The sequence below is a fragment of the Silene latifolia genome, chromosome Y (assembly GCF_048544455.1).
Source record: "Silene latifolia isolate original U9 population chromosome Y, ASM4854445v1, whole genome shotgun sequence".
Lineage (NCBI taxonomy): Eukaryota > Viridiplantae > Streptophyta > Magnoliopsida > Caryophyllales > Caryophyllaceae > Silene > Silene latifolia.
The window spans coordinates 406524344-406534207 of record NC_133538.1 but is presented as its reverse complement, the minus strand read 5'-3'; positions in this window follow the sequence as shown (position 1 = coordinate 406534207).

Genomic DNA, 9864 nt, shown 5'->3' with positions numbered 1-9864 from the left:
CATACAGAATGGAGCTATCTCGGCCTTTGAATTTGAATCATTTGGCACGTGTGAATCATGTCTCATAGGTAAGATGACTCGAATTTCCTTCAAAGGTGTTGGAATGCGCGCTGCTGACCTATTAGGACTCATACATACGGATGTGTGTGGACCTATGTCAATCACCGCACGAGAAGTCTTTAGGTATTTTATCACTCTCACGGACGATTTAAGTAGATATGGCTATGTCTACTTAATGAAGCATAAAAGTGAGTCCTTTGAGAAATTCAAAGAATACCACAATCGGGTACAGAACCAACTGGGTAGAAAGATTAAAACACTACGATCAGACCGTGGTGGCAAGTATCTTTCACACGAGTTTGATCAACACCTTAAGGACTGTGGGATTGTCTTACAGTTAACTCCACCTGGAACACCTCAGTTGAATGGTGTATCCGAACGGAGAAATCGAACACTACTTGATATGGTTCGATCCATGATGAGTCACACCGTATTGCCTGATTCATTGTGGGGTTATGCTCTTCTGTCAGCTGCTCTAATACTTAACCGAAGTCCGTGTAAAGCTGTTGACAAGACACCATATGAACTATGGAAGGGAACGGTCCCTAACTTATCCTTTATACGGGTTTGGGGCTGCGAGGCTTATGTCAAGTGGAGACACGAGGATAAGCTCGGCCCGCGATCGGTCAAGACATACTTTATAGGTTATCCTAAAGGGACATTTGGTCATTACTTCTATTCGCCAATCGAACAACGTGTATTTGTTGCGGCTAGTGCGACATTCTTAGAGAAGGAATTTCTCGAGAACGTGAAGAGTAATAGAACCTTCGAGCTGTCGGAGATTCCAGAACCAAATGCCGAGCAACCATTGGAGGAACCAGTTCCTTCAATCCCGGCTGCGGTTAGTATTCCTGAGGAACCTAGGAGGTCGGGTAGAGTCTCTATTCCTTCTGACAGATACATTGGTATGGTCGAGGAACATGACATAGATGACATTCTGCTCTTAACGAGTAGTGAACCCGCAACCTATAAAGGTGCCATGACTAGTTCCGACTCAAAGCTATGGCTTGAGGCCATGCAATCCGAGATGGACTCCATGTATGAGAACAACGTATGGGATCTTGTTGACTTGCCAGCTAAGGTTCGTCCCCTTCAATGCAAATGGCTTTACAAGATAAAGCATTCTGTGGAAGGTCAATAAGATATCTATAAAGCACGATTAGTTGCTAAAGGTTTCACCCAAGTGCCAGGTTTGCACTACGATGAAGATTTTGCACCCGTAGTCATGCTGCGTTCCATTCGGATTATCTTAGCGATTGCCGCTTTTCATGACTATGAAATTTGGCAGATGGATGTGAAAACCGCCTTCTTAAACGGTTATTTGGAGGAAGAGTTGTACATGGTACAACCCGAAGGTTTCATCGATCCTAAACATCCTAAGAAAGTATGCAAGCTTAAGCGTTCCATTTATGGACTTAAGCAAGCTTCTCGGAGTTGGAATCATCGTTTCGACCAAGTGATAAAAGAAAATGGATTTACTCGATCGGTCGAGGAACCATGTCTATATATCAAGTCGAGTGGGAGTAAGATTGTCTTCCTAATATTGTATGTTGATGACATACTCCTGATTGGGAATGACATACCTCTCTTAACTTCGGTAAAAGTATGGTTGAAGAACCATTTCCAGATGAAAGATCTGGGTGAGGCACAAAGAATTTTGGGCATCCGTATCTATCGAGATAGATCACGTCGGATGTTATCTCTCAGTCAGGAGTCTTATATAGACAAGATTCTAGAGAGATTCAGCATGACTAACTCCAAAAGGGGGTTTCTTCCCATGGCTCCAGTGGTTCATTTGAGCAAGTCTCAGGCACCAAAGACACCGGAAGAGATAGAGAGCATGACCCGGATTCCTTATGCTTCGGCTATAGGATCAATCATGTATGCCATGATATGCACATGTCCGGACGTGGCATATGCATTGAGTATGACAAGTTGATTCCAACACCATCCAGGTGAATCACATTGGATGGCTGTCAAGAACATTCTTAAGTACCTACGGAGGACTAAAGATTAGGCATTGACTTATGGAGGCGATCAAAAGCTATGCGCAACCGGTTACGCAGATGCTAGCTTCCAAAGGGATCGAGATGACTCGAAATCTCAGTCTGGATTCGTTTTTACTCTTAATGGCGCTGCAGATCATTTGGAAGAGTTCCAAACAAAGTGTTACAAACAGATTATACGGTGAGTCCGAGTACTATGCCGCGTACGAAGTCTGCAAGGAAGCGATATGGATGCGTCAATTCTTACAAGGACTATCTGTAGTGCCTAGTTTGAATGACCCGATCACCATCTATTGCGACAATAGAGGTGCCATCTTCCAAGCTAAGGAGCCTAAGTCTAGCAACAAATCTAGACATGTACAACGGAAAGCTCATCTAATCCGAGATTACGTGGAGCAAAAGGAGGTAGTGATAGAAAAGATTGCTACATATGATAATATAGCAGATCCTCTCACTAAACCATTACGACAAGATAAGCATGAAGGGCATGTTATTTCCATGGGAATTAAACGTGTTCCTAAGTTGTAGTACTCTTTTATGGATTAGTTTCATTTCCTCGTGCACTCTATACGACATCATCGTTTTCATATTTATATATTTTGTTTTTCATGTGGAGTTGTATGACTATCTTGAACATCACAAAGTGAACTGAACAAACATTATATTTTTGGTCCTTAATTGCTCAAGTGAGCTGATAACTCTGGCAATTATTTTGTGGCGTTGGTTGATGGTGGGTTCAACGAGCCATAAGTCAAACTGTTGACTGACCAGTCACAGAGGCGAGTTATACAGATATCTCGTAGGACACAATTGTGACAACGACGTGGAGTCCTAAATGTTTTATAACATTCGGTGCCAGGTCGTGGATAGGACCTCCATGGTGATCCTAAGAGTCGATTCTTTGGACTATCGACTGTCTCTTGAGACTAAGGCAGATTTTGGGTGACTTTGGTTTCTTTCTCACGGTCATCCGTAACAGAGGGCCAAGTAGATTTTTTCTGGGTCATTTCATGCTGTGCTTAGATCGGCATGAGTCAAGTTGAAGGAAATATTCAGCCTTTATCAGGTACTCGATATTTCTCAGGGCCACTCGAGGAGTCAGAATCGAAATGCATGGCCATGCTCGAATACGGATTCGTTTTATCAGTTAAGTTACTCTCTAGTCGGGGAAACCACTCTTGATACAAATCGATTGTAAAATACGACCTTTGCGGATATGGATCTGCAAATTAATTTACATTGAGTGGGAGAAATTTTAAATGGATATGAGAATCGGTTATCGCACATACACTTGTACGGACAAGTGGGAGTTTGTTGGAGCCGGTGTCCTCCAGTTAGTGCGGATAACGTTATTGCACGTACACTTGTACGGACAAGTGGGAGCTTGTTGGGGCTGGTGTCCTCCACAGTTAGTGCAATGACATATAAATCTCTAAAAGGATTAAAGGGTATACTTTTGTATTATTATCAGTTGGTCCACGTTTATCAATAACGGTTGGCTTGCTAGATAAGTTTGACGTTATTGTCATACAGATGGCGGTGATCAACTGGTCCCTAAAAGTCACACCTATAGGATACGTTTGAGAGATGTGACGGTATGAAAATACAGTCATATTGATGCCTAATATGACTAAGCGGTTAGTCGGAGTTATTGACTAATAATTAGTCAAACGCGATGTTGAGATATTTATTTAATACAGATTAAATAATACTGGCTAAGGTGAATTAAGCGATTAATTCGGAAATTGAATATAAACGGTTATATTTAATTAATGTATATTGAATTGATTAATTATACAATATTGTCATTGTCGGACAAGTAATAATATGTCGACTGATTCATGTTACTAGTCGATATTTTAATATCCGATATAGGATGACGATTTATAATTAAAACCCGTCATATACATTTTAGCAAAACGAGTCGGACCACGAGTTAAATAAGGAGAAAGTGGAAAGCCCACTCCCCCCTTTAGCTCACGGTTGGCCGAGAATAACAAAAGGAGAGTCCCTCTCTCCTTTTGACCTGATCCTTCTCATTTACAAGAAAATTAGGGTTTTAGAGCATTCTTCTCTGAAATTCTAGATCTCACATCAGAAAACTCACAAAAGCTCTCTCAGTATTGCAAGGCAATCAGAGAGCAATTTCTAGCACAAGGGGCATAGTCTCAGACGATCTTGGGTGCAATAATTAGGAGGAAATCTACGTTGATTTCTGTTCTTAGGCCGAATTGCGTAGGACCCGAGGTTGATTCTTATTCTTTTATCGTTTCTCTTGTTTTTCGTTTATGACAATTAATCACATGATAAATTACGTTATAGTCCTTATTTTTAAGGGGTTTTATACGGATATTACCCTACATAATAAGCGTTCACCCGATCATTGTAGGCTTCTTTATGGATATGCTTCATTAATTGTGTCAAGTAATCATTGCCCATCACAACACTAGAATCATTCGTTGTGAACTCTTGGTAGGCAAAGGGGTAAGGAGGTACCACAAAGGAGTGTTAGATATTGTATATGCACGAAAAAGGAATTGACAATAATAATACCGCACCGAATCGACTCCTACTTTCCTAATAGAATAATTCGACCCTTAACAGTGCCTGGGTATAATCGAACTTTCTACTGAGATAAGACGGTGCCCTCTGATTTTTGGCACACAAAAACAGAGACGTAATATAGAAGTATTTTGTTGTAGAATGTTATATGTTCTTTGATGCAGTAGAAGATTTTGTTTCACTGTTACTTTTCCTTCTCATCCCTTTGTCTATTTATAATGACAAAAGAGTGTATAGGGAGATGTATTTATGAAGAGTCACAACTCTTCAGAAATTCCGGTTTCAATTAATTAAAACCCGAGTAATTTAATTACTACCAACCTCCGTCATAGTTATTCGAACCGAAAACTATACCGTAATTCCGTAAATAATTATGCGAGTGTACACTCCGTACTTCCCGAACTCACATTATATTATTTAGAAATTACCCATCTACGAACCAATCTTAATTACGCTAAATGTACCGGTAATTACTCTTAAATCACCAACATTCCTCCGCCATTTAAGCGTAATTCAAGAATTTAAATAACCTAACAAACATACCAATTTATGCATAAATGAAAATGTCACGAAGATTGAATTTTCACATAGTGAAATTACACATTCCAAATATTCGAGTATCGGGGTGTGACTAAGCATTGAACCCTTTCTACCCATTTTGAATACATGAAGATAACTCACACATAAACTAATTTACTTCTAAAAATTACATAAACCGACACTTAATTACAAGCCTAGTGTCCCATATCTATTCATGAACATATCAGGAGTCAAACCCATACTCCCTTGAAGCAGCTGTACTTCATGTTCATATAGGTTGATTCTTTTCATCGTGTCCTTGCAAACACACTTTTTCAAAACATCAACCTTACAACATGCAAGTCTAAGCACACACCTCGGGATATAAATTATTGTGTGCTTCAATCTCTTAACAATAGGCCTTCCACATTGAATTCAGCCTCTAACGTTGTATTAGAGGGGAATTGGGTATCCTATCGCCAAAGATCTTATACGAGTTTTAGTCTCATCCCGTCAACCGACTTTATAACCAAGTCCATAATTGACCCTTCATACAAACTGATCAACTAAAACTGAGATCTCACAAAAGACAACCAAGATCAATCCCCTTTTATGATAGTCCATAAACCGTGTTATAGCAAACACTGCGGTGCGCACCATTATTCACTATCAAAATCAATGATGAAATTGGTCTAATACTTTTAGTAATACCGTAGATTAATTTCCTTAGCTATGCCTTAACCGGCTATGCTAATACTACACATTCCAACTCCAATGTCAAACTTATAATGCAAATCTGCTTCTTGGAAATCCATATACTCATGGTACTTTCCCAAGTAAAATACACAACCAACAGTAGAAAATCACCTTCTACATTTGGTACTTCAATTTGCAAAATACTATCCCTCTAAAACCGAAGGAAAATATGACATAGGACAAACCATAATTCATGGTTTACTTTATACATTGTCACACTTGCTTAATCCTTTGCCAAAGATGAGTACTAGCTATACTAGTATACTTACTCAACTTGTCAAACCACAATAATTAAGCCCTTGTGAAAACCCGAGTAATAACTCCACTTTTACTATAGAATAAAAGAGACATACTCGACCCTTGGGAGTATTAACCTAATGCCAAGGTTCATATTACCTCCCCCATGTCCTTCATAAAAGAACACGATAAGAGAACTACCTTTTACAAGGTAAATCATCTTAGTCTATACCAAAAAATGACTCGTCATTAATCCTACAACAAAAAATTGCTTCATTACCATACATGTCAAAAGTTGTATATACAATGGTATCAATTGTATTATCACATGGTTAAACCTCCATGATTCAATAATTTCACCATGTTTACCATCAACCAAATCTGATCAATAAAATCCAAGCATGACAACCGAGGACATGATAAACAAAAGAAATAATCATCATTATTAATATTCAAAATGTTCTCTAGCTTTATGTAACAAACATCATTCATTAAACTTGTAATGACATGTTCAAACAAACATTTGTTACCCGTTTAACCAATTATATGCATTAAAAGATAAACATCATCACACATACAGACATTATTCCATATGTTCATAGTGGACAAAATGTTTTTGTTATGTTAACCGAGACAAGGTCATGAACAATATTAAATCAACAAATAAATTTACTTCGATCAAGTAATATCACCCATAAATATTCCATTACAAGTGCCTTTCACATTAATATCCAATGTGAGATTTAACAACTTGAATATTTATTACCCTATAAGTGTGAGTTTTCAACTTTTCTTTGAACAAACCAAGCTACCTGAGAAACAAAATACCGGTTCACAGTACAACTCTAGAACAATCAATACACCATGTCATCAAGCCACATATGTACACCCATATGCTGCCGCTCAATATCCACATTTCCGTATATTATATTCAAGAGACATATATAATACACTAATTCCCACTCTATAGGACTCGTTTTCATACATTATTATACTACACCGTATAATAAAATCCATACGAAAATAACAATAGTGTATAAGCATAGAATAAAATTAAAGCATCTATATCTATGTATTACAAATCTGACACTATTATTACATATCGATCAAATATATATATGAATAAACTGGTAGACTGGCACCAATGAAACAAGCCCGTCAATAAAAATCATGCATTCATCATTAGTGTTTCCATGTTATTACTCATTGACTTCATCGTTAACATAGGTTTTTTTTTTTTTTTTTTTTTATGCATTAACCTCTTTATAATAACCACCCATGCATGATACTCAACAATTGTAGGCAGAAAGCTACTCATCATACAAAAGAATTTACAAACCATATACTCTAATGTATGATATAATAATTTACTTATCTGTGGGTATGCTTCGCAATATGATTGCCAACCGCTTTACATTTCTTCACCAAAATTTACCAGTGGTCCAAGATACATTACTTCAATGAAACAATTTTGAGTAACTTCAGAGAAGATCAACAAACTTGCAAAGTGATTCCTCATCATCAACATACACACGCATTATCCCATAAACACATATCTTGGCAATAGTGTGTATATATACTACCCATTCTAATCTTTACCAACCCGCAACCAAATCACCCTGTTTTCCATATCAGTATCGTCTTATATACAGATTAATATCAAAAATGCTTACCATAAAAGAGACTTTTGAAGACAATCATTCAACACAATTAATAAAAGCCACCACAATCACATGGTGATGACGATAAAACAATTAAAGCATAAGTATTAATTTTAGATTACTTATCTGTTTCTTGATATTTCCACATATATAATTTGCTTGGCCAACATCAATAGAACCACCATTGTAATCCTCATAATTAATGTTCACGAATCCCACTTTCAAGTTTCAACAAAGCATCTTTATGTACCGATCGATAAGTCAGACTTTGCCAAAATTCCGCAAGCCACAGACGATGTAAGATATTCTCATCGTCACGAATCCGATATCGAGACTCCGCCCGTCTCGATTCGGTTCGGGCGGTGAGTACTTAAAACATAAAACACTTTCAGATTTATTTTTTATTGTCATTTCCTTAACATTCATCATCTTGACAGATTTCGAGTTTATTCTATTAGATTGTTAGATATTGTATATGCACGAAAAAGGAATTGACAATAATAATACCGCACCGAATCGACTCCTGCTTTCCTAATAGAATAATTCGACCCTTAACGCGATTGCACAGGTATAATCGAACTTTCTACCGAGAGATAAGCGGTGCCCTACGATTTTTGGCACACAAAAACAGAGACGTAATATAGAAGTATTTTGTTGTAGAATGTTATATGTTCTTTGATGCAGTAGAAGATTTTGTTTCACTGTTACTTTTCCTTCTCATCCCTTTGTCTATTTATAATGACAAAGGAGTGTATAGGGAGATGTATTTATGAAGAGTCACAAATCTTCAGAAATTCCGGTTTCAATTAATTAAAACCCGAGTAATTTAATTACTACCAACCTCCGTCATAGTTATTCGAACCGAAAACTATACCGTAATTCCGTAAATAATTATGCGAGTGTACACTCCGTACTTCCCGAACTCACATTATATTATTTAGAAATTACCCATCTACGAACCAATCTTAATTACGCTAAATGTACCGGTAGTTATTCTTAAATCACCAACAAGGAGAAGGTTTCTTCTTTTGGACATTGTTGCTCCTTGATGATGTTCTTGGCAATTTTTTAGATGGGGAGAAGGTAGTTGTAACGGCGAGTGTTGAGACGGCAAATTTTCCTGAGCAAGATAATAGAATTGGCATCCTTGATCACCCATTCATATCCTTGGGCGGAGTTGTCATTTTTTACCCAATGAAACTTGTGGATCAAAGTGTTCATGTTAAGGAGGTTGCCACCTTTAACCGGTTTGTAGGTTTTGTCTTCATTAAATAGTGGGTTAAAGTGCTTTGCCAATCATGTTATCAAGCCTCCATTCACAATGAAAGCCGCTTTCTCTTTTCTTTCCTTGAAGCTCTTAATCAACAATTGAAGGATATTATATTCATTCTTTGATTTATCTTCGGCATTCATCTTGGAATCCAAGTAGGAGAGGTCTAGTTCGGTCATATGGGTACCTTCTTTCCTAGCAATCAAGGTGTTGGAAATTGACCTATGCCAATACCGTATACCCGGATGATAGATATACAAGTCGTTACACTCTCTAAATGTAGTCAACTTCCTCCCGGAAATCCCCTTCCAAAGTGGCTTGGCATCAAAGTTGTCGGGTTTCTTGTTGAAATCCCAAAGGTTAGCAATTCCAAAAACCTTTCTGAACTCACCCTTAAACATCCTCCTACTCTTGTTCTCAAGCTGGAATTCAACATAATTCCGAGTCTCTACCTTATCCTTCTTCAAAGAGCTTATGAACTCCAATGTGAGGGAAGGGTAAGTTAGTTCATTCATTTCGAACAAGGTAGAAAATCCCATAGACTCGAAAAATGCTCTTGTTTGGTATAGCACCCCCAATTTCCCCAAAGTGTCTTCACATACAAACTTAGTGGCGATAATTTTCTTCCTAACAAGGGATTCAAAGGCTTTTCTATGCTCATTGGAAATAAAAGTTACCTCCGGATAATCTTTTATTTGCTTAATCTCCGATAAAGTGGTAATAACTTCTTCAACGGCCTCAATGACTCCCCTTTATTTCTCCATCGCTTGTTGTACCACCAATAGAGCATTAG